This window comes from Crocodylus siamensis, chromosome 3, assembly GCF_052110815.1.
Source record: "Crocodylus siamensis isolate JL-2025a chromosome 3, ASM5211081v1, whole genome shotgun sequence".
Taxonomy (NCBI): domain Eukaryota; kingdom Metazoa; phylum Chordata; order Crocodylia; family Crocodylidae; genus Crocodylus; species Crocodylus siamensis.
The window spans coordinates 142,315,415-142,341,164 of NC_143397.1; the positions used below are offsets into that span (position 1 = coordinate 142,315,415).

The 25,750-nt window shown below is 41.6% G+C and overlaps 1 long non-coding RNA gene across 1 annotated transcript in view; it reads right to left on the bottom strand.

Annotated features, from left to right (window-relative positions):
• LOC149868927 (uncharacterized) overlaps positions 1 to 25,750 on the bottom strand; it is a 291,022-nt gene that overhangs the window by 15,859 nt on the left and 249,413 nt on the right. The window contains exon 5 of the long non-coding RNA XR_016441043.1: positions 20,023 to 20,263. This is a non-coding gene — a long non-coding RNA (uncharacterized LOC149868927). The remainder of the gene's footprint in view (positions 1 to 20,022; positions 20,264 to 25,750) is intronic.

Below are 25,750 nucleotides of genomic sequence, written 5' to 3' on the forward strand. Positions count from 1 at the left end.
GGGATAGGTGCCTAAATAACTTTGATTATACAGGATTTTGGTGCCTTTGAAAAATGGGAGGGGGGGTGAGTGAATAAGGAAAAGCAGGTACTTTTGTTTTCCTGGTTATTTTGGAGAACCAGAATAAAAAACGGCCCAAAATAGGTTTTAGCCAAAGCTCATTCTAGGTTTTAGCCAAAGCTCAGGATATGCTAGGATAGGACTTGGGAATCTAGTCAGTACAAATATTACCAAACATAACATATTACAAGAACCAAAGTCTAATTAGGGGAGTTGGTCACATTTCTAGGTCATCCAGTTGGTATCTACCCAAACCTCAAAGGCTCAAAACTAACTCTGTATCTTCATATACATGTGTCCTGGGACGCAAGGGTACTCACTGGCAACTTGGGAGGCAGCATGCGAGGGGCGGAAGGCAGAAACCGCGCAGCTCGTCAGCTGCCTGTTTATACAGCTGTGGCCAGCCGGTGACATCAGCGCTGAATGCTGGCCGGCACGGATAAAAATGGTGGTGCACGCTGCAGAGCGGGAGAGAATATAGCCACAGATGTCCCCGCAGCAGAGGCGAGCTGGTACACAGAACCAGAGGAGCAGGAACGGCTGAGACAGAAGCAAGAAGGAAGAAGAGGATCATCTTGGCGATGCTGCAGATGAGGCTGCGGAGGGACACCGGAATCACCTCATAAAGACAACAGGAGGTACACCTGAAGAGATCAGCCCTGGGAGAGTGGGACTGCGAGGGATCCAGGAAGAGTTGCATTGCTCCAGGGGTATCTGAGGGTAGTGGACCCACATTGTAGGCTAGATAGTGTTGGGGGGGCCCGAGTAGGACCCAGTCGAGGGTCCCAGGAGCGAGACACTGACCAGCTTGATACCGCTGCACAGGAGGTATGAGGCTGGGGTGTAGGGGTGGCGGAGCCCCGTGAGTAACCGCCGGGAGGAACCTTGGGTCTACGAGCACGCCCGATGAACAGCCCCGGACGCTGAGGTCAACAAGTCGTGGCAGACGAGCACGGGGTTAAGGATTCAGGTGGAAGTCATCAGCTCAGACAGAGGCACGAGTCTGTGAGGCGTGTAACATCAATCACCTGAGCGAGAGCGGCATGAGAGCTACTGGTTGAGGCCCGGCGGCTACAACGTGTGATGGACAGAACCAGAAGGGTCAAACGGGCAGCTTTAACCAGAGAAATTTGCTTTTTGAGCTAGCTGCAAAAATGTCTGGAAGAAGATTTATATATAGCTTTTTTTATTAATCTCCAGACGGCATGAACTTTAAAAAGCAGAACTGAGAATTATAGCTGCAGACATAGCTGATTTACGAAATTTTGCTTAGAATTAGTAAAACACTAATGAATGTAATCACAAGATATAATTAACATAGTGGGTTGAACTTAGGTGGGGACATGTTAATCTCAGACTCCAAAGTAATGTGGTGCAATTTCCTTATTGGGTAACTTATTGTAATGATTTCTAACACCTTTTAACCCCAATGGATAACAGTTATAAAGTAACACTATGAATGGCCATATAACCAAAAAATTAGCATAAATAGGATATAAAAGAACACGCACGTCAAAGTAACCCTCGGGAAGGACGGAACAGAAAGGTCGTTGCTGTTCCATACCCTCACACATCTCTCTTACTCCCTGAGAGAGCGAAGACCAGATCCTGACTGAGGTGCTTCCCCCAGTTCCCCCCTCTGGCAGCCCAGTTCAGAGACGTCTGACTTCGCTAAATCAACTTGAAGTGTGTCTTCTAACTGAGGGACTATCGATAAGTTACTAACCAAGTGGGAACTCTTGGTTAATTTCTTTATCTGTTTTATTATCACGGTCAATTTTAATCTGTGTTGTTATGTTGTCTGTTTATTAGTTTAACATTTTACTAACTGTCATATGTGCAAACTATATCTTTTGTTGTCATAAGTAAAATTTATTGTTTTTTATAAGTAAAACTTATCAATGCTTTCCTTCCCAACATCACCTCCTCGATCCCGAACCAAAATAGCCCTGTGGCTAATAAAGTTGCAGTGCTCAGTCAGTCTGCAACTAAATTGATATATTCACAGTGCCCAGCTGGCCTGTGACATATATGTTTTATATAAAACACTTAAAAATAAAATCAAGAAAGCATATCACCATAGCTAGGCCACTGTTGATATTAAATTAGACTGACAGCTGTCCAATCAAAAGCAAGGGGAGGTGTAATCAGCCAAACAATCCAGTCAGGCTCAGTATTAGATTAGAGTTAAATCTTCACTTAAACATGGTTAATATATTTCTGTCCATCTGGTTATAAATAACCCCAAATGGACCAAATCTATATTTTGAAGGCAATTTAATACCACTTTAATACCGAAACCAAATCATCATCAGGTGTCAGGACCACAACCAGTGAGCCAATAAGAAAGAAACTTCCTTCTTAGAAGTCAGTTGACCAACTCTGTCCTCTCCTGCCCTTCCTTGCCCTCCCAACATATATAACATATAACACCCGTATTATAAAAGAGACTTTAGTGGAAGAGTCTTGATTATGAGAAGTTTGATAACTGTAACTGATCAGAAGTTTTGAATAACAATCTCATGTCTCTCAGGACTTTTAAAAATAGGGAACAGAACCGTGGTTCCCAAACTGTGTTGTGACCCCAAATGGGGTTGCAACATTACTTGATGGGGTCATGAGGGTGGGAAGGCTGTGGGTTGGGAGTGAGGGGCCATGCTGAAGAAATGGGGCCATAAATAGGGTCATGCTGAGGAAAAATTTGGGAAGCACTGGCACAGAGCATACTGTTAATGAGTATCTTTTGGAGATGAAATTTAGGACTCCTAAAACTGTAGGACCTTTCCTTTCAGACATCTTCCCCATGTGCATTGGAATAACTAGGCAAAGGCCAAGGGAGTAACTGCCATGGGAACCGACTTGTTGGGAGAGGAGGGGAGGGCGTGGGTGAAGAAAAGCAGCTGCTACTGACAGCCAAGTGATCACAATCGCAATCATGGCAGTAACTGGAAGTCACCATTACTCCTGTGCCCCAGGTGCCCAGTGCTGCTGCCCACGTGAGTTTTATGGGAGCTCTCACATGTAGATGAGAACACAGGCACCCTGTGAATCATGCAGATTCACTCAATATTTCACTATAGTTCCAGGTTGGAGCTTTAAATTAGCTTAGGTTTATCAGAAACTCAGCTCAAGGTTGCTAATGGATCTAAATAGCTGGCCCCAACTTTCTATGCCTCCTCAAAGCAGCTTCCCTTATCGCACTACTGTAGTTGCCAAGGAGAAGCTTATGAGCTTCTCTGCTTGGCACCAATCTCATTTCTTCATCATTAGCAGAAGGCAACTGCAAGCAACTGCATTATATATCATGGAAGCACAGAATAAGGAGTCTGTAGCAGCACAAAAGAATAAGAAAACAGTTTATCTGCCTAGGTTAGACCCTAATGCTGTCTACACAATATTTGTTGCAAAGGAGCCCTAGAAAAAAGCTATGGCAGGAATCCTTAAGGTCATGCTTAGCCTCAGGGCTGCAGGACTTAGAAGTGTCCTTACTATGAGTCTGCACAGTTACATCGAGAAGTTTGACCCTACAGGTATCATCTGAAAAACGAATGGACATATTGTTTTTAATTTAAATTTTTTTTCAAATACTTTGTCCCTAATTTTTTACATGGAATCTTATGTTTATTTTTAAACGGTGAAGTAAAAACAAATGAACAAACAAAACCCACAGAAAAACCCAAATCCATGGAACCTAACTCTCTCCAATGCCCTTCCTTTGTTCTTTTCAAACTTCTAAAAACACATAACAGTAATTCTCACTGAAGTCCCTTGGATTTACTCAAATCAGGCAGTGTGGAGAACTGAACCCCTTCTGGAAGCCACAGGAGTTTAACCCACAGGTATCTATGAGCATCATGCCATAGCAAAACTTGAGAACCAAATGTTTCAAGATGTAGAATTTGTGTTGCCTGCTACTGTCAGCAATGTAAGCCTCAGCAAAATTACTGATAAATTATTCTCACTTACAAAAAGGGAATTATACACAAGGAAAATGTAATAATGCATTCACCCATATACCATACACATTTTTTGAAGCCAAACATTAGCCTTCCGAGATTGGGGCATATGTCTTTCTGCCCAGAATAGAAGCATACAGATGGAGATGTTTTAAGATGGCTGCTGCTTTTCTGTCTCTTGTGCTCAGGGAGTGCATCCCCACTAATGGGAATGTGCATTTTCCCAGGGACAAACAGCAGCAGCACATTATGTGCTGCTGCTGCTTGTCCCTGGGGAATGCCTGTGCACATGCACTCTGGTATGCAGCATGTTGCCCCAGGTGAGGTAGGGGAGGTTGGAGCCAGCACCTGGGCTAGCTCCAGTAGTCTTACCTGGGGTCCTGCAGGCCTCCAGGGCCTGTAGCCACAGCAATTCGGCAGCAGGGAGCTTGGCTTGCAGCTGGAGTATGGCTCTGGCCAGCCAGACTTTGGTTTCTGATGGTTCACACTGCTACCATATACACCGTCCCCCTTTTTCTAGGTACGAGGTTTTTTTGATACCGGGATCTCCTGGTGTCACAACCCCACCCTGTGCTGCAAATTAGCAGCATGTGGAACACCTGCATGTGCAGCTCAGGTGCGGTGCAGATGCACCTATGATGCTGCATAATGCATGTCTGCACTCGTGTAGACGTGGCCAGGAGCTGCATGGAAGGAGGAACAAAATACAGCAGGGGCAGATCTGAGGGGGAAAAGAGGTGGGGGTGTAGTGGTGTTGTTATTCCCTGCCTTGATTCCTGCTTCACCCAAAGTTTAAAACCAACTGTACAGCAGCAGCAGTGGCATTTTTGTTCAGGAAGGACTGATGGATTCTACTGAATTTATGGCTCATTATAATTTACTTGAGTCTTGCCAATTGCTCTCTACTCCATAGGTGTTGACAATCCTTTCACCTTGATGTTCTATTAATCAAGCTATCCTTCATTTGGCAATTTTGTTGTCTGTTATCAGATACTTTAAAGTGTCCCAAATGGACAAAAACAAATTGGTTGGTCTCTTTGAAACTGCAGACATGCACGCGCGCACACGCACACACACACACACACACACACACACACTTGAATACTAGAGACATCTGAATGGAAAAATAGGTAAAGGCTTGTTACTTCTGTATAACATGAACCATGCTGAAGTGATTTTTAAACACATTGATTTTTTTATATATGGTTGTAGTGCAAGAATATGGACTATAGACCTTAGGCTATAATGGTAAAATCTCAAAATATAACTATTCTCTTCTGAATGCTTTAAAATAGATTTGTAAAGAAATGAGGACATGTTGTTGGAAGGAAATAATGATGAAAGGTGAAAAAGTTACCTTAGACTGATATGGTCAGGCAGTCTTATCCTTGTACCTTGTTTTGACTCTGAATGCTTTTTCTGCATTATCTACAACAGTATTTCTAGGTCACTTGTGTATTTATATCCCAAAGATCTGAACAATATAAAGCAATTCTAAACCACTGGCAACTAATCAGAATCCAACACTAAGAGCTGTAACTTGGTAGATAAGGTGGTAAAACTGCTCACTGTCTCTCCCTATTTAAAATCTGATTTAGGATAATCTTTATTCATGGGAACACTCAAGTCCATGTCTACTGTTATGTAACCTTCTGCACACCTTTGAAGACATGCCTGAAATATCCTAAATTACTACAACTCTGTTTTACTGTTAGTACAAAACTACCAGCACCAAATTTTGTTAGTTTTTTGACTGCTTCCTTAGAACAGGTTCAAAAATGTTAGCTCTTCTTACACCATCTTTGCCATTACACTTTGAAAACCACTGTGTCTTCTGAGGTAGAGCACAGGTGGAATACAGCATTCTCCAGTTAACTTCAATATACAATGAAATAAGAGATGCTACATCCTGCAGTGCTTATTCAAGCAAAGCAATCCTAATAGAGATATTTACTGAGTAATAACCATTTAACCTTATACAGGCATACCTCGTTTTATTGCGCTTCGCTTTATTGTGCTTCGCAGATATTGCGTTTTTTACAAATTGAAGGTTCGTGGCAACCCTGCGTCGAGCAAGTCTATCAGCGCCATTTTTCCATCAGCGCCATTTTTTCAACAGCATTTGCTCACTTCACAATTAAGGTATGTACATTTTTTTTTAGGCATAATGCTATTGCACACTTAATAGACTACAGTGCAGTGTAAACATAACTTTCATATGCACTGGGAAACCAAAAAATTCGTGCGACTCGCTTTATTGTGATATTCGCTTTATTGCGGTGGTCTGGAACCGAACCCGCAATATCTCCGAGGTATGCCTGTATAGCAAAGCTAACTAGAGACCCATAAAATAGTATACATTGAGGGCATTTTTACATGAGCTCTGGGAGGCATGGGAGGGAGCTTTAATTAGTGAGCCATGCTAATTAAAAGTGCCCAAGTGTAACGTGTATCAGCGTCCCCCATGCTGAAAAATGGCGGCAGTGTGCTTTGAATGAAAGCTCATCCAATGAGCTTTAGTTCAAAGTGCTCTGCTGCCATTTTTCAGTGCAGTGGTGCTGATGCATGTCATGTGGAAGGCTCCTGGAGCGCATTTATTTTGGTGCTCCAGCAGACTCAATTAATCTGATGTGCTGGACTTCCAGCCCTGAATGAGTGAAGTAGCCCTGAGTGGATTGACCCTGTTTTCTCATATGAAGTGTTTTGTTTTTTACCCAAATATGTACTTTTGAAATGAATTCTTATAGAATAACAGAGCAGATCATACTCATTTTTAAAAAAAATTACTATTCCCTAACATCACATATAGGGTGAATTCTACTCTACACCATTTATTTCAAAAGGATGTCAGCAGAATGTATAGAAAAGTTCTGATAAAGCAGCTGTATTTTGACAATTCTTGAAGGAAATGAATTATTTTAATAATGTAGACAGGGATGTAGTGGTAGTGTAGTTAAAGCATCTTGTTATACCTCAGAGATATGAATTTGAGCCTTGTTCTGGACTCAAGCCAAAGGCTGCCTCCAGTGGACTGAAGTGTGAACAGAAACCTAGTCATTCAAGCTGAGGGCTCATAGTCAGCTGGATGGGATGCTGAGTAGATCACTGCCTTGTGTGCCTCTGGCTGCAACATATAGTATGCCTTAACTATGCTAGTTCAGTGGCCTATTAGGCGTGGGGGTATCTTTGATTGTGACATAATGGTGTAGAAGCTTAGGATAAATTTCTACTGTTTCATTTACTGGTTAAAACCAATATGCTGGGTAAGTGATAGTATCATTTCTTGATATTTTTAATTTTATTTTTAGCTTCAAAACTAAGTTTGAGTAGTGAGAAGATCATCCAAGAACTGCCATGTTAGTGCCAGCAAGACTTCCTGCTCCACCCTGGCCCCAACCTTGCATTGCACTTGATCTGGAGTGCACTGATCAAACAGGTCAGTAGAACAATCAAAGTGTGTACCCTTCTTCCCGAATTTCTGAGTTGCCCCATCTTTTCTCTCCATTGTTCAGTCAGCCCATTCTGTGAAGACCTACTTGACTGGAACCAACTTCCAAGGGAAGTGGTGCTGGCTTCTACCCTGGGGGTCTTTAAGAGGAGGCTTGATGCCTACCTAGCTGGGATCATTTGAGCCCAGTTTTTTCTCCTGCCCAGGTAGGGGGTCAGACTTGAAGATCTACAAGGTCCCTTCCGACCCTACTTCTATGATTCTATGATACTTAGACACCCCCTCTCTAAGACCAATAAATATGCTAGGAAAGGAGGTCAAAGAGAGAATGGGAGCTGCAGATTTATAAAACTATGGTATATTGGGTGGAACAGGCCAAAGTCTGCAATAAAAGTGATATTTGAAGCCCATGAGATGTGTTTGCTTTTCAAACAGATAAGAAAATGCCAAGTCCAAACAGGAAGTTGACATCTTATTCATTCCAAGTAAATCCCAGACACGAAGAGTAGACATCTGTCATTCTCACAGTCTTTTAGGTCTTGGCTGATTTTTTTCTTGTTTTATTTATTTTTGCAGAAACGAAAATTATGAAAAATTTGGGACTAGATTCACAAAATCAGTAAAGAGAAGCCATTACCCAGTCACACAGGGTGAGGGAGCACAACTGAGATGTGAGATACCTCTGTTCAAATCTTCCTTAGCAGGGATCTTAATTCCAGGTGGGTAAGTATTCTGGGCACCAGCCTCTCCTGTTGCCATTGCTATACTTCGTATAAAATATTGCTCAGAGAAGAGATTGCAACCCTACAACTAAATTCTGCTCCACCTATTAGGTACTAAATGCAGTCCTGCTTTACCTTGCTGAAGTCCCTGAAGAATATTTAACAGAAATGGTGGTTGGTTCTTCCTTATGCTCACTGTTTTTTATGACTTAGTCTTAAGGCAAAGATGATGGTGTGTTATAAAAGAAGGCACCTTGATATTATTTTTCAGGGAGTCAATCAGATCACACTTAGGCTCCTGATAGGTGGAACAGGATCTTTTCCCAAGTGTCCCAGCTCCAAGGGACCACTCTAGACACCAAGTTATAAAAACAGTCTGTTGAAAAGGGATTGGTCTTTAACTCATATTTAACTACCTTATACAAAATAGAGCAGCTTCAGTTGGAGGGTAGGAGAAAGAGCCATTCTAGAGTAACGTATAGCTTAGCACTTATGGATCTCTCCTAACAGGTAGAAAACCTCAGTGCAAATCCCTGTTTTCAATTAGGTATCCCACATCCTTGTCAAATGCCCTGGCTATTGGTTGGTGGCTCCTCCATGCTGATTTTGTAAAATAAGAAACTGAAAAATGTTGGTTTTGGAAACAATATCTAAGCTGACGTGACTTCCACTGCGTTGCCTTTTTTAGAATGCTATATACAGTAATGATCTCTTAGGGTGATATCTTTTATGGACCAAGTGTATAGTTGAGATAGAATTAGACTTGCTTTCTAATGTAAAATATTCTACAGCATCACTCTAACACTAGCATAAATACTGACAAAATATTTTTTCAGGTCAAACCAAACATTTCATTTTTCCCCAAACCAACATTTTAAAATTTCTTCCTTCAGAAAGAAAAACCTGAATGGATTTCATTTTGGACTGATCTGAACTTAATTTTTGTTGAGTTTTATTATAGCCACCACACCAAAAAGTCAAGAATTCATGGAGCTCAGCCTATCAGCAAAGATATACAAAGAGCCGCTGATAGTACCTGCAGACCAAAATTCTCATGCTTCGATTGGCCGTGCTCAAAGACAGGCATCCACAAGAGCCCCAGACTAAAGAGCTGACCCAAACTGAAGTATCTGGGTTACTTCCCCTTGGAGTCTTAATTTGTCCACCTTAAATACTTACGTCCCTCTTGCAAGACTAAATATTATTTGTTGACTTCTTTGTAGGTGAAAAAACTTCAGGTCACCGCTATTTCTCTTCATGATATCATACAAGCATAACAAAGGCTTTGCAATGGCTGTGTTCCAAACGGACTGCATGATGTCCATCAAGTCTTTGAGGAAACCTTATAGGCTCCAATGGACCATTAAATGCTTCTAATTTGGTGGTGGAAAGAGCTTGTCAAGAATTTCTGAATAAGCTATGCTGACAGTGGTCGATTGCATGCATGCATGGCATGTCTGAAAAAAATCAGGCAGCTTTGATTTAGAAGTCTTGCTTTAGTCATTAAACAGTAAAAGTTTTGGCCAGTAGTTACTTCTGAAACTGCCTCTGCTAAGACTACACACGTTTTCAAGTTTGGTTTGGGTTTAAGCTGGCCTGAGTGATACTTTTATGAATGTTCATGTTTAATTGAAACTTACTGCTGAGCTATAATCCAAGTTATTTTTCCAAGCTGACAGACATGCCTAGATCTGTAATTTGATTCATTTTAACATAAGCCAAAATAGATTTTGGCTTCAAGATAGGGGAGAAAAATGAAACGTACTTTTTTTTCTTCATGTACTTGATAGTTTACAGCTCCCATCATTCAACTGACACCGCTTTTCGCTGTCTGTCATCATAATAGCTAAGAGCCAAATCAAGCACTGGAGTCATGTCAGGGATCAACCCAGTAACGCTGATGAAAAATGAAATCTCTGCGTGCTGCATGAATTTTACCCCCAAGCATCTTGCATAGTCATCTCAGAGAGAGTTACAGAAGCAAAAAAAAAAGCAAACACATTTTTTCTTCAAGCTGGCACTTTTGCAAAGGTGCAATTTCTAGTTTAAATGATCTTGAGGGGAGGGACAGCAGGAGGGTAATATATTAATAAGTTACTTTTTTATTACCTGTATAAACCATTTAAAATATTTAAGAGTGTTGGAAGAGAGATTACTCTTATTACATTCTTTTACAGACAGCATTCTTTTGCAGGGACACCTGCCTGAATGAAACTCTGTAAACGCTTTCTAACAGGTCCCTAGGTAGCAAAAGAACACAGCTGCTAAAGAGCGTTAATGGTGGGACAGCTGCTTGGCTGACAGAATTGGAAACAAACCTCATGCATGTGCTGGGACTGTAAACAGGAATGAATTTTCCTAAAAGCTTTATGAGCAAAAATATTTATTTTTGGAATATTAACAAAATAAAGGAAATTATGGTACTCTTTTAATTTTAAGTCAAAATATAATGACATGCAGCTTTTAAGAAGTTTTATATTGTAAGGCAATCTTAAATTGAAAGAAGGTGGTCAGAAACAGCTTTGGATTTCTTAGAGCGATATATATATTAGAGCAAGAGTGCCCAAGCATTTTATATCTATCTATCCATCTAGCTAGCTAGCTAGCTAGCTAATGTATAAAATGGCTGGTCACTCTTGAACTTAATGTGCTGCAAAGTGGTAATGAAATCCTTTCCATAAATCATACATCAGAGATTGACGATATCTTTCACAACCAATCAGTCAGCCATTGCTGGAAAGTGCTTAGTGCGTGGTTACGCAATGACATGGAGAATGTGCAACAGGCCATTTACACACTATCAAGGAGGAAGGAAATCTTTTGGTTATGGAGCCAGCATGAAATGAGGATGCCTTGCTCCTCTTCCTCACTCAGATTTCCTGAGGCATGACTCTGAGCAGCTCCCTCAGTGTAAAATTTTCCAAAGTTGGGTGATCTTGCGAGACCTGTCATACCCACAAGCTGAACACAAAGGTATGCACGCTGTCTTGTGTCTGACTGAAAACTTATGCTGAAATCTGAACCAGCTAAAGGTGAACTTCTACTCCACTGATTAGGCATGGAAGTGGCTTAGGCACTACTATTCTAGGACCTGAAAAACTGATTGTGCAAAAGGTGGGTGGTGACTCAATCTTCAGTATCAGGTGATGGTGAGTTGCAAAAGTAGATGTAATATGGATTTTCAGGAACTTGAACAGGGTGGAACAGAATTCTACTTAGGTGCTTAAGTTCACTTAGAGGGGCAGTATATGGTATATCTGGCCCCAAGTCTCTAGGGTAGCTTTACTATTCTCAGTGTAAAACAGGAGTTACACTTGAGAAGATTTTTTTACCTTGACTTCTTAGTTTTCCCTCCTGTGTGAAATGGAGATGATGCTAGTTGCCCATGGTACTTAACAGATGTTCTGCAATCATTCATTCCATCAGCAATATAATGAGTAGGGGCAAGAGGAGTACCAGCATGTCTAATTCTATCTCAACTATACACTTGGTCCATAAAAGATACTGACTTAGAGGGGGCTCCAGAATGGTACCTTCCTCCCTGCAAGTCCGTGCTGCATCAGCAGCAGCTCTGCACTGCCTGGCTGCAGGAGCCAGTTATCAGGATATGGAAGGAAGCCCAGCCATAGGAGTCAGGGCAGGTAAGACTGATCACCTTTCTTCCTTGTTTCCCTCCTCTTTCCCTCAACTACTCTCTGGCACTCTGCACTGCCTCCCTCCCTCCCCCACAGGAAGTTTGACCTGTTTTGTTACCTGGGGTATCAAAATTGATAGTTACACCTCTGCATCCCATCAGCTTATTGAAGAGGTTCTAGATCCATAGACAAAACATAATTATATGAAGACAAAACATAATTATAATTAACTTTATTCTGAACTGAGCCTGAGAAACTGAATAACAAAAAGGGAAGTCATCTTTCCTTAACCATATGTGCAGAATAACACTTTAATATTAACAAAGTGCCCAGTACCAAAATGCCTTTATTATCTTCCTAAGGCCAACAAAAATGTTTGAAGTGGAAAAAGGTCTTCATCCTTTAGGTCAATTTCTCGAAGGGATTCCATCTATTTTAAGTCATTAGTATAACACAGTGAAACTATCCAACAGCTGTGTTACGGGATAAATCATAGTCCATGACTTACACAGGGTTCTTCACAGTTTCTCCTCATGTGCCTGAAGCTGGGCTCAATTTAAAGTCATTAATTGCCTTTTTCACAGCTGGCACCAAAACTGTAACAGGTTGACTCAAAGAGTGATGTGATAATTAGATAGGCTCAGGAATCTTTATAAGTTCTGGTGCTTGGCAGCATATTGGCTTTGATGTTCCCTTTTCTCATTTCTTGAATCATTACAACATTCCAGTAAGATTCTGGGATGGGCCTTTAATAAACTTAAGGGAGACTGAAGAGCTGTGCCCCACAGCATTCTGTTCTCGGTTTTAAGCTATGGATTTCAAAAGTTTCTGCTGGGGTACACTGGTCTGCAGAAAGTATCACTTACTTCCACTGGGACACGTGCAACATATAACAAAAGATGGGGAAACACCTAGTTCATTTAAAAGCACCCAGCATTTTTCAATTTTTTTTATATAACAGCTTGAGAGTTGCATTGTGTCTATACTTCTGCAGATTTGGGAGGTATGACAGCAAAAAAAAATGGTGAATTTCAGTAAATGACATCCAATCGTGCCTCTGAAGCGTATCTTGCTTCAAGAGGTCATGACCTTGAATTGCAGCATTCCCTATACTCCATAAAACTTGACATCTCTTCCTTTTTATGCTTGAAATTTATACAACAAGTAGCAAAGCATGTTATTCAAGGTCATAGAAATGGTTATTTACACAAGAAATGAATCTGGGAGATCTATAAGTAATTTTCCTGGACCTTCAGTTAGGTTTATGTCACATATTGCATATTTCAAATGCAATGACACATTAAGTAAGAAATCAGTATTAAAATAAACTACTTGTGTCCTAGCATTAAGACTGAATCACAATTTTCTAATATCTAGTAAAAAGAGATGACCAATTATTTTTAAAGTTTAATTTGAACCCCATGTTGAGATTTTATAAGAGTGACTAATTAAACATTCAAGAATCCTGGAAACAATCTTTAAAAAAACGAACAATATCTTTAATTGGGTTTTTTATAACATAAAATTTGGATTTGTTAATGTTCTTGTTTTTGAAGCTTTTGGAAGTATTCAAGTTATATTTTCAGGGTTTTTTTTCCCCATGGAAACTATCAGGGCTAGAAACTTAACTTTTTGAAAGATGAATGTTGCATAGGGACTTAATTTTTTTTTTTTTTATCTTGAAGTCCTAAAAGTTAACATGACAATACCTGGCATAAAATTGGAAGAGCTCATACATGATAATGAGCTTCTGTAGAATTTAACAGTGATGGAAAAGATGTTATGAATTTCATGATTTTTGTTTAGTTGCTAAGAAATAAACATTCTCTTCTGGTTAGAGAACGTGAAAATGAAATGTGCTAGAAACACAAATGCATTAGACTGAAAGAAACACAAAAATACAGAAATAGCACTTCTGATCAAACCCCATAGGCATAAATAATGAAGTCACATTGTATTCTTTAAAACAATATCCTCTTCTTTCTTTTCCTTTTTTATTCTTACCTGGGTCTAACACAAACATTTTCCTGATTAAATCTTGAAGTCTTTATAATGGCAGTAAATTTTATTATCTCCATTTTGCAGATGAAAATGTTAGCACAGAAAAGTGACCTGCCCAGAGTAAAGTAACATTTTTAGTATGGTGAAGAAACTTTTTCTTTCAAAAAGATTATTTTAACCTATCATTTACCCTGTAGCAGAACTCACTAACAGGCAGGTCATTTAACAGGTGTATAATATATTGCGCACCTGGCCTAGGTCAGATGAGATGGATATTACACTTGTTCTGTGTTGAGGATCAAACTTCATTTCTACCCAGTGGCCACATTTACATGAGACACAAGTACTAAATGACTGAGCAGTAACTGGAATTACTGCACAGTAGCATTGCTGGCTTTTAGGTGATACTGACTGCCCAGTAGCTTCATGCCATGTGATGCTACTGCACAATAGTAACAAGCTACTGCACAGTCAGTGTCTTGTGTAGTTTCATAGTTTCTAGGGCCGGAAGGGACCCGAGTAGATCATCTAGTCCGACCCTCTGCCATGGCAGGAAAGAGTACTGGGGTCAAACGACCCCAGCAAGGTGTACATCTAGCCTCCTTTTAAAGACCCCCAGGGTAGGAGCCAGCACTGCTTCTCATGGAAGTTGGTTCCAGATCCTAGCCGCCCTGACCATGAAGTAGCGCCTCCTGATATCTAGCCTAAATCTACCCTCTGCCAGCTTGTGACTGTTATTCCTGGTCACTCCTGGTAGTGCTTGGGGGAACAGGGACTCCCCCAATGCCTGCTGATCCCCCCTGACTGGTTTATAACAGGCCACTAGATCCCCCCTCAGCCTTCTCTTGTGGAGGCTGAACAGGTTCAGGTCCCGAAGCCTCTCCTCATAGGGCCTGCCCTGCTGCCCCCTGATCATGTGAGTGGCCCTCCTCTGGACCCTCTCCATGTTGTCCACATCCCTCTTGAAGTGCGGCGCCCAGAACTGGACGCAATACTCCAGCTGCGGCCTGACCAGTGCCGCATAGAGGGGGAGGATCACCTCCTTGGACCTACTTGAGATTCATCTGTGGATGCTTGACAAGGTGTGGTTGGCCTTCCTGACTGCATCCCCAAACTGCCGGCCCACATTCATCTTGGAGTCAATGATGACTCCAAGATCCTTTTTTGCCTCTGTACTGATGAGAAGGGAGTTCCCCAGCCTGTAGGTATGGTGCCGGTTGTTCTTCCCCAGGTTCATCACTTTGCATTTGTCGGTGTTGAATCCCATCCTATTCTCGTCTGCCCACCCCTGTAACCTGTCTAGGTCCGATTGCAGCCTAACTGCTGCTGCTGTTGTGACTCTTAAACAATGACTGTAGACGTGGCCAGTGGCTGAAGTTGTGGCATTAAATTTAAAACAACTACCTTTTTTTTTCTTTTTGCATTTCTCTTCTTTGCTTCCACTTTACTTCATTCTTGCTCTGCCTCTTCTGCATTCCATCTCGTCTTTTCTATTTGCCCCCACAAAGACCAAGCTGACTTGTAATGTGGGGGGAGAACAAGACCGAACCTGTTTCATCTCCTCCCTTGCATCAAGGCAAGTCCAAAAGCATAACTACCTACATGAATCTTTGCCCTCCACAGTTGGGAGCACAGACTGTGATAAAACAGTCCCCTGTCCCCCATCTTTTGTGCCCTGCCCTTCCCCCTTCCCTGCTCCCATTGCATCCCACAACTGCACTTTTTGCCTCACTTCCGCTGTGCAATTTGGGAAGCAGATGACTAGGAGAGAAATTAAAGTGCAGAGATGAAGACAGGCAGCTAATGAGTCCATGTTTAAGAGTCACAACAGCAGCAGCAGTTGGCAGGTGGCAAAACTGAATGAAAATAGCCTCATTCCTCAGTCCCTAATGGCTGAGCAGGGGGTAGGAAATACATCTGGAGTGTGTTTATGGGCTGGGTCAGAGGGCAGGCCTAGGCACTGGGAGTCAAGGAAGGAAAGGACGAATCCTCATGCTCTGTTGTATAAGTAATACAGTGCTTAAAGACCAAAAAGTCAGCCCTTTGGCAGGATTATTTTTAATGTTCCATCCATTCTGCAGGACATTATGTAGTGTCACTTCCTGTTAACTCACCCAGACAGGAACGAGGTGCAGGGAATGAAACAGACTATAAAAGAAAGTTGAGATACAACAATTGAATTATAGTTTTGGCTTTGTATACTACATCTCAACTTGAACAGGGTGGAATAGAATTTCACTTAGGTGCCTAAGTTAACTTGGAGGGGCAGCAGGTGGTATATCTGGCCCTAAGTCCCTAGGGTAGCTTGAGGGTAGACATTCTAAAATTCAGGAAGAGGTACAAAAATTCCTTGGAATAATGATCTCTATGTAGGGAAAATTCTGCTAATTCTATTTGTCCAAACCAGAAACATGACAGCACTATTATACAAAGATATCTGATGAATATGGGATTCAAATACTAGTAATGAATATACAAAACTCTATGGGTTAGAGAGGCCCCAGTCCTTTCTATATGACAAGAAGCACAAAACTAAATTATCCAAGGAGGAGATGGGCATAGTCCTCTTCCTATATTGTATTCAAAAAGTGGGGACTAGTGCCATATTCATCACAAGCACCATAAAAATTGTGTGTCAAGATTCTTAAGTAGATAAGGAAGCTTTGGTCTAAGTCTAGGAATGTGAACATCAGTACCCTTCCTCAGAGGCATTGCTAGATACCCGGTACCAATAGCTTTAATTAAGTCATGTGGCAGAGACCTGAGGAAGGTACCTGAAACCTTGTCCATATCCCTTCCAACTATGCAGTTGGCCCCATAAAAGAGATTTCCCAGAAAAATCCCTGCCTTAGGATACCCATATTGGGTGTCTCCACACATGCAGACACGTGCGCTTGCAGCAGCTCAAATAAGAGTGGCACAAATTTGTGCTGGGGATTTTTGCCTCAGCACATGTACCTGAACGTGCACTTTGGTGTGGGACAAGTTGTGCCACAAGTTGTGCCACTTGGGGCAAAATTACCCTGCCCATCTCCTCCCAGATGTGCACCCAGGGGATTCAGAGAGATTTAGAAAGATTCAACAATTTGGATATAGGCACAGCTTTAAAAGTTTTTTCTACATACCTCAAGGTAGCAGGCGGCTCATGAATGTTGAGATGCTGGGGTGCGTGGAATGTCCCACAGGAGCACTTCTGGTCCACTTCCGCGTTTGCAAGGGAGCACGCAGGCCCCGCCCCCAGTTTGGGGACTGACATCTCCTGGGTCTGAGGGGACAGGGTTCCCCCGTGGCTCCCCTGTGCTCCTGTGGGATGCTCCATCCACCTGAGCACCTGGTACCTTGAGATATGTAGAAAAAACATTTGAAGCTATGTCTATGGGTGAATCGCTGAATTGAATCAGGGACAATGATACAAATCAACAAACTGAATCACTGTTCCAATTCGGGCCAAATCTGAATCTGAATCAAATACACCCCATTTTGTCACCCCTACTGGTTATGTATATGAATTCTATTTTTGCTGGGGACTGTATAGTAATGTCTGTTAGTGGCACACAGTTTCATGGACCCAAGTTTAATCATTTTGTAGTGAAGAAAAGTTCTAGACATTAAATCAATATTCTCCATTTTTCCCAAATCTAACGGGAAATTCTGATAAAACAGTAAATTCTGTTCAGATCATCAAAAACGAGAATACCTGGAGTGCTGGACACTGATCTCAGGGCTAAGACATTTGTGGGGGTTAAACTGGGCTCAAAATGCCCACCTGATATAAACCTAGCCCATTGGTCATGCCTGCCCATCCTACCCATGGGTCATGCCTAGCTCCCCCTACCGTCCACCCCTCATGGGTCATGCCTCTCCCCACATATCCAAGCAGACCCCCAAAGCCCTAGAGGTACTGTAAACTTACAAAGGTATAAAGGGATGTCAAAACTGGAGTATTATTTGGAGTTCTAATACCTGCTACCACTTCATGAAAAATAATACCAAATGCTTCTACATTGGGAAACGATCATCACAAAACAACAATGGTATTACAAGAAGTAGCCTTGTGGGTTGCCACCCCCTGCAGATGCATATGACAAACATATGGGCCATGTCTCCACATCTAAGGAGAAAATGAGTAAGAGACCTTGATCTGGCTATTTTGCCTATGAATTCAGATAGGTTGAAATCTCACAAGCAGGGACATATATACAGGAGTAGATCCAGAATGGGTGCAGTGGTGTGGTCACACCCCCTTGTCAGACAACATCATGGGAACAGCAGCTGGAAACTGTTTCAAGTCCCCAACTCAGGTAAGAATCTCCCCCCACCTTCTCTCTATGCACAGCAGCCCTTTCCCTTCCCTCCCATTCCTGTTTTTCCCTGTTTTCTACTGCCACTGTCTCTGGCTGCCCTGGGGGCAAGTGTAGCTCTAGAGCTACTCGTACCTTACTCCAAACAGGCTGCATGGGGAGACAGACTCAGCTGACAACGGTGGCAGCACAGGTGGGTTCCTCCTCTCTGTCTTATCCTCCCAGCCATTCCCCACCAGTCTGGAAACACACTCATGGAGGGGGAACCTGCCCACCACCACCACCACCACCACTGTTGTTCCTAGCTGAGCTTGGCTGGGCACACAGCTCATTTTATACGCTCCAGGGTTCTGCCCCTGAAGTCTTCCGGACTTGACAATTTACAGTCTTCAATCAGGTCCGGGGGAGCTCTTCTCCCCCTCCCTTCAGGAAAGGGGCATGACTTTATTTCTCTTGCTGCCTTCTGATTGGTGGATGGGCTCCACCAATCAAAACAGCAGGATCTCAAGCCTGGGACTCAACCCAAGCTCTGAAAGGTGAGCCTGCTACACCTGTAACCTTATGGGTTGGGTTATTAATACCTGTGCAACACTTTGTAGTCCTCAGATGAAAGTAGCTATTTATTTTATCCAAAGTCCTACTGACCTCAGTCAGTTTTGGATCAAGCTTTATATAATCACTCTTACCATACGGTAGTCAGTTGAAGTTTATGTTATGGGTTTACTTCTAACCCAATGGTTCTCAACCCTTTTAGTCTCAGGCCCCTCCATAACTTTTGTGACTTGAGCAGTACCCCATTTAAAAGAACAACTTATGCTTGCCTCCTTACATCAAGGGCCAACAATGCGGGTCAGGGAACAGCCAGGCAGAACCTGAGCCTGTGCTTATCTGCTTGTTTTATGCCTGGATTATCTTCTCACACCTCATTGCATCCTTCAAAGGATCTCACTGAACCCCTAGGTGCCCTGGAAACCTGGTTCAGAGTCGCTGCTTTAACCTGTTACTTATTTTAACTTAATAGTCAGCAGTGGAGCTAATTGGAGGTTTTTTTAGTGTAGCTTTCTTCATTATAAAATGGCCACTTGCAAAACCAAATCTTTCTGTGCCTAACATCAGTCCCTGCTATAAACTTGGTTGAATAAGAGATATGAAAATTGTTTCCTTGTGGGAAAGGAGTCAGTGTTGCTGAATTTCTCAAGTTGAAAAAACTTGGAAAAAGAAGCATCAAGAATGATAAAATGTTCTCTTAAAATGAATGCTTGCTTTCTAATTCAAAATTAAATTTCTAAATAAAAAGTGAAATATAAAAGTTATTTAGGAGTTACAGTAAAAAATAAAAATAGTCAATATCCAAATGAAATGTGTCAAAATGATCAAAATTCAATTTTTGTTTTACCCATATGAAACTTTTTTCTTTTTTCCTTTTTTTTTTTTAAGGATTTTGGTTCACCACATTTCTAGATTTTTTTTCTATTTCAAAAAGTCAAAATCTCAAAAAAGTTTGGAAGCTGGGAAGAAATGTAAAAATATAGAACTCTTGGTTCAGAGATTATAATTTTTATTAGACCAACTGAGAAATTGCACAAAAAAAATTCTGCATATCAAGCACAATACAGATGGAAGATGGGAAAACTCTTTTCAGGTCTAGCCATCATAAATGTTAGATAACCATCACTAACCTACAGCAATGGTCTCCCAACTTTTTAAGTAGGAGATCACCTTACACATTTTAAAGCAACCCAAGATCTATTGTGTGCCATTCCCCACCCCCTGCCCTGCAGGTAAACCTGCAGAGAGGGAAGGTGGGGGGAAGATGGAAGCAGAGGGGAAAAAAAAATATTTGGGGGTGCGCCTTCCCAGCAGGTAAGTCTCACCTGGCCAGGGTCCCATTCAACTTACCCCTGCTCTTGGCTCTGCAGCATTGTCTCTCACCACAGGGGCCTCAATCTAGACCCTGCCCCCTTCCTCCTCCATGGACTGACCGACTGGGCTGGGGCATGCGCATGCATCCATGTGGGCACTCAGCTCCCCACCCCAGCCTTGGATTGACTCCAAGAGGCTCCGAGATCTACTGCAAGAGGCTTTGAGATCTACCGATGGATTGAGATCCACTAGTTGGTGACCACAGACCTTCAGTGATCTGAAAAGGCAAAAATATTAACTGAAGTTTGGAAACTGACACTGGACATTGATCATGTATGATGAGGCACAAATAAGCCAGCAATAGGTGTTTATTCTCTCATAAAGTAAAATATTTGGCTGTACAGCACAAGGCTAAGAAGGAGGAAGAAAATGGAAAAATCAGAAATCATGTCCTGATATGCTATTTTCTTTTTTTAATGTTTGAATAAGGGCAAAGGAAGGAAAGTTACCTACTGCTGTGGGTAACAAAGAAAGCAGGAAATACAGATTTAACTGTCAAAGGAACACACATGATAAAGCTTAACCAAGTTCACACACAAGAACAATATATATCTTATTTTCTCACCACTACTGCAAAAATATAGAGTCTAGTAAAAAGACTCCACATATCCAAAGAACTCAAATAGGAAGGGATTAAAAAAGTCAGACAGGAAATAAAATTCTGTAGGAGTGGAAGCAAAGGAATGCAGGATCAGAAGTCAAGAAAAGAATAAAGCATAGCCTAGATTAAAAAAAAAGACCTATTCAATTTAATTTGTTCAGCAGAAAGAAGGTCAAGCACCATATTCTGACTCCATATTTGAAACATCTATAAATTCAAGGACATACTGAGTCTGATTTAGCTTATAGTAAACCCAGGTGCTCTGTAGATTTTATGTTTAGCTGCTTTTGCGTTTTGCTATACCCGCAAACTAAAATAAAGTTATTTCTAAGTACAGTACCTGTTTGCTGTTTGATATGGAGAATATAATACAGATTGAGATTCCAATCATACTTTAGTTTCAGAAATTTTCAGGTCAAGGATTTTGTTTTGGGCTCATGGCTACTATTCTCACAAAATAACCACACACGAGTAATGGGCGCCAGCAGAATAAGTTAGCCTGCATCTTCATCCAAATCTAAGTCTGAATAAAACCCACATTTGGGGGTTTTTGAAAAAATCTGTATGTTAATGGCATTTCCATCATGCCAGCTCCAAATTATAGGAATTAGGTTTCTCTTTCTTTTTAAATTGTTATCCATGCACTTCCTAGCTTTGACTGGAAGCAAAAGTGCTGAAATAGCATGAAAAAGCACTCCTTTTCTAGGCGCTTCCAATTCAGCCAGAAGCTGGATGTACTAGAAATCTTGCAAGAAAAAAAATCTGGTCTCACCTTATTTCTAGCTGGATTCATTTCAATTCAAGAAATACTTGCTGATAAATTATGAGAAGTGTCTGTGTACTTAAGTATTGGATCTCTGGATCCTGGAAGTTCAACTGACACTAGAAATAGTAGAATATTTTAGTTTGAAACCAGAAGTGTGGGAACCAGTACACAACTGGTGATAGGAGTTAGATAGTGTCCTTTCATTGGTCATCCATCTCTCAACTGTGTGCTCCACAAGTGCAATTTCATATTGGACCACTACTGTATTGGTGTCAAATCTTTCTCCTTCATGTCCGTGACAACATTTGTATTGATTTTGATGTAAAAATATTGGTTTCAGCTGCATTCCATATCATTTTAGTTGGGATTTTCAAAGTAGTGAGCACTGGCTTAGCTCTGCTGGTTTCACTGAGGCTGCTTTTGAAAATCCCACACTGACAGTTTATGCATAAAAGAATTAAAGGGATAAAAGTTAATAAACAGCTTTTCAGCTTTAGATTCTCTGAGCTGCAGAAGGTTTTTCTATAGAATTGGAAAATTGGACAGAATACTAAAGGTTTACAAGGAAACATTGCATGGCTGATGCTTTGGAAAAAGAGCACCCAGCACACAGACCTCTCTCTATTGTCACATCCAAGCTATCTCAAAGTCTTGCAGATTCTTTCTGCCTGATATCCCTATAAGGCTTTCCTTAAACATTCACACAGCTAAAACATTTATCCAGTCTCTGTTATCTTGTTCCTGGTTCTGGTGAAGAGTGGTTTACAAATAAAATGTTTTAACCAGCTAGAAAGTTAGTTTCAACCTGCTGTAGACCACCAGCTCAGGAGGACGTAGTGGATAAGGCTTTCTTCAAACAGCTAGTGAAAATTTCCCAGTCCCAGGGCGTGGTTCTCATGGGGGACTTCAATCATCTGACATCTGCTGGGATGGCAATACAGCAGTGCTCAGGCAATCCAGGACGTTTCTGGAGGGTGCTGGGGACAACTTCTTGGTGCAAGTATTGGAGAGGCCAACTAGGGGCCATGCTCTTCTTGACCTGCTGCTCACAAACAGGAAAGAATTGATGGGAAATGTAGTAGTAGATGGCAACTTGGGCAGCAGTGACAACAATATGATTTCAGTTCAGGATCCTGAGGAAAGAAAGGAAGGAAGGACAGCAGCAGAGTACAACTCTGGACTCGAGAAAAGCAGATTTTGATTCACTCAGGCAACTCATGGGTGGGATCCCCTCAGAGGCCAGTCTGAGGGGAAGAGGAGTCCAGGAGAATTGGCTGTACTTTAAAGAAACCTTAATGAGGAAGCAGAAACAAACCATCCTGATGTGCAGGCAGACTAGCAAGTATGACAGAAGGCCAGCTTGGCTTAGCAGGGAACTCTTCCAGGAGCTACAACACAAAAAAGAAAGTTTATAAGAAGTGGAAACTTGGACAAACAACTAGGGAGGAGTATGACAGTATTGCATGGGCATGCAGGGATGAAATCAGGAAGGCCAAAGAACAATTGAAATTGCAGCTAGCAAGGGATGTGAAGGGTTTCTATATGTCATCAACAAGAGGAGGATCAGGGGAAGCATGGGTCCTTTACTAATAGGGGAGCAGCCAAGTGACAGAGGATGCAGAAAAGGCTGAACTGCTTAATACTTTTTTCACCTCAGTCTTTGCAGGCAAGATCAGCTCCCAGGCTATTGCACCTGGCAGCAGAGTTTGGGGAGGAAGTAAGCTGCCAACAGTGGCAAAAGAACATGTTAGGGACTATTTAGAAAGGTTGGATATGTACAAGTCTATAGGGCCAGATGGGATGCACATGGGGGTGCTGAGGGAGTTGGCCAATGTGATTGGAGAGTCGCTGGCCATCATTTTTGAAAACACATGGCAATCAGGAGAGGTCCTGGATGACTGGAAAAGGGCAAATATAGTACCCATCTTTAAGAAAGAGAAGAAGGAGGATCCATGGAACTACAGGCTGGTAAGCCTCATCTCAGTTCATGGAAAAATCATGGAGCAGGTCCTCAAGGAATTAATTTCTAAGCACTTAGAGGAGAAGATGATTAGGAACAGTCAGCAAAGGCAAATCATTCCTGGCCAACCTGATTGCCTTCTAAGATGAGATGACTGTCTCTGTAGATGCAGAGAGACCAGTGTATGTGATATACCTTGACTTTAGCGAGACATTTGATATAGTCTCTCACAACATTCTTAGAAAAAAGCTAAGGAAGTATGGGTTGGATGAATGCACTGTAAATAGTAGCCAATGGCTTGATGTCTAGTTGGGAGCCATTATCAAGGGGAGTGCCCTAGGGGCTGATCCAGTGTTATTTAACAGTTTCATCAATGACCTGGAAGATGGGATAAAGTGCACCCTCAGCAAGTTTGCAGAGCTGGGGGGAGTAGTCAATATCCTGAAGGGTAGGGCTAGGATTCAGGGAGACCTAGACAAATTAGAGGATTAGACCAAAAGAAATCTCATGAAGTTCAATAAGGACAAGTGCGAAGTCCTGCACTTAGGACAGAACAATCCCATGCACTGGTACAGGCTGGGGACTGACTGGCTAAGCAGTAGCTCTGCAGAAAAGGACTTGGGGGTTACAGTGGACAGTAAATGGAATATGAGCCAATAGTGTGCCTTTGTTGCTAAGAAGGCTAACTGTCCTTCATTAGTAGGAGCATCGCCAGCAGATGGAGGGAAGTGATTATTCCCGTCTAGTCAGCATTGATGAGGCCATATTTAGAGTACTGTGTCCAGTTTGGGGCCCCCAGTTACAGAAAGGATGTGGACAACTTGGAGAGAGTCCAGCGGAGGGCAATGAAAATTGTTTGGGGGCTGGGGCACATGACTTACAAGGAGAGGCTGAGGGAACTAGGTTTATTTAGTTTGCAGAAAAAAGGAAGGAGATTTGATAGCAGCCTTCAACTACCTGAAGGTGGGTTCCAAAGAGAATGGAGCAAGACTGTTCTCTGTGGCAACAGGTGACAATGGGCTCAAGTTGCAGCAAGGGAGGGTGAAGTTGGACTTTAGGAAAAACTCTCTCACTAGGAGGGTAGTGAAGCACTGGAATAGGTAACTTAGAGAGGGGGTGGAATCTCCATCTCTGGAGGTTTTTAAGGCTTGACAAAGCCCTGGCTGGGATGATCTAGTTGGGGATGGTCCTGCTTTGAGCAGAGGGTTGGACTAGATGACCTTCTAAGGCTCTCCAACCCTAATTTTCTATGATTTGCAGCAAAATCCTGGCTGCACCAAAGTCTCACTGACTTCAATAGGGTAAGGATTTCACCCTGATCAGAATGGGCAAAAGAACTTCTGCAATAGTTAACTAAAGATACCTTACTTTTATCATGAAAGAAAGAGGATTCTTTTGAACACCACTAGCTAACAGTTTTGTGGTGCAATGTGAGGTCCATAATACTTAGAATCAGAAATAACTGTAGACAGTTTTTCAGAAAATTAATACTTAACTTAAATGACAGAAGCAAAGAAAACTGCTAGGAACTTGTAAAAATGCACTGGAAAAATAAAATGTAGAGCATGTCATGAGAATACCACAGTGGAAATCTGCTGTGAAATGGCGATGAAACAAAATGATAAATTGTGCTGGAAAAATATACAGCCTTGAATGCTAGCCACATTTATGAGGCCAGATGCTGTTCTTTAGAAGAAAAAATATATAAGATGAACATTTTTGGCCTATCTGTCAAGCATGAGAGAGGCAGTCCAGCAAAACATCTATCAGATTATGCTTCTTTACAAATTCTTATCTTTCGGTCTGCAGCTCTGGGGATAGTTTACAAAACTCCATTCTAAAAGCACATAATCAAAACATGTGATGGTTCCCTAGTATTTTTCTTATCCCAGAGGATGTAAAAGTATTGACTTTTTTAATGGGATTAGTATTATCAGAAGCACGTGTACACTTGTGCTGCCACACTAAATTGCCAACAGATAATCTGAAGGATTTTTTCAGGTAGCACTACATATAACTTTTGCCACAAATAAGGGCTAACAATAGGCAAAGGGAGCTGTGTTCATTATTCAAAGACATAAAATGTTGTGGGGAAACAAACTCTGTTATTAGAAGTGTAGAAAATATTCACAATAAAAAATTAAACAGCTCAGCAATTCAGGTTTTTTAACATTCTTTTTATCTGAATCAGTCCAATTTCACTGAGAAATTTCCCACATTCTTGAAACTTTTGGTAGAAAAGTTGCATTAGGCTATGATTCTTAAAATCTGGCACAATAATTTATTGTATAATTAGTAATGGGGCTGATTAATTAGTGGAGGAAGTGGTAGCTTCCTTCTCTTTTGATATCTTCAAGAAAGTCCAACTGTTTTCTGG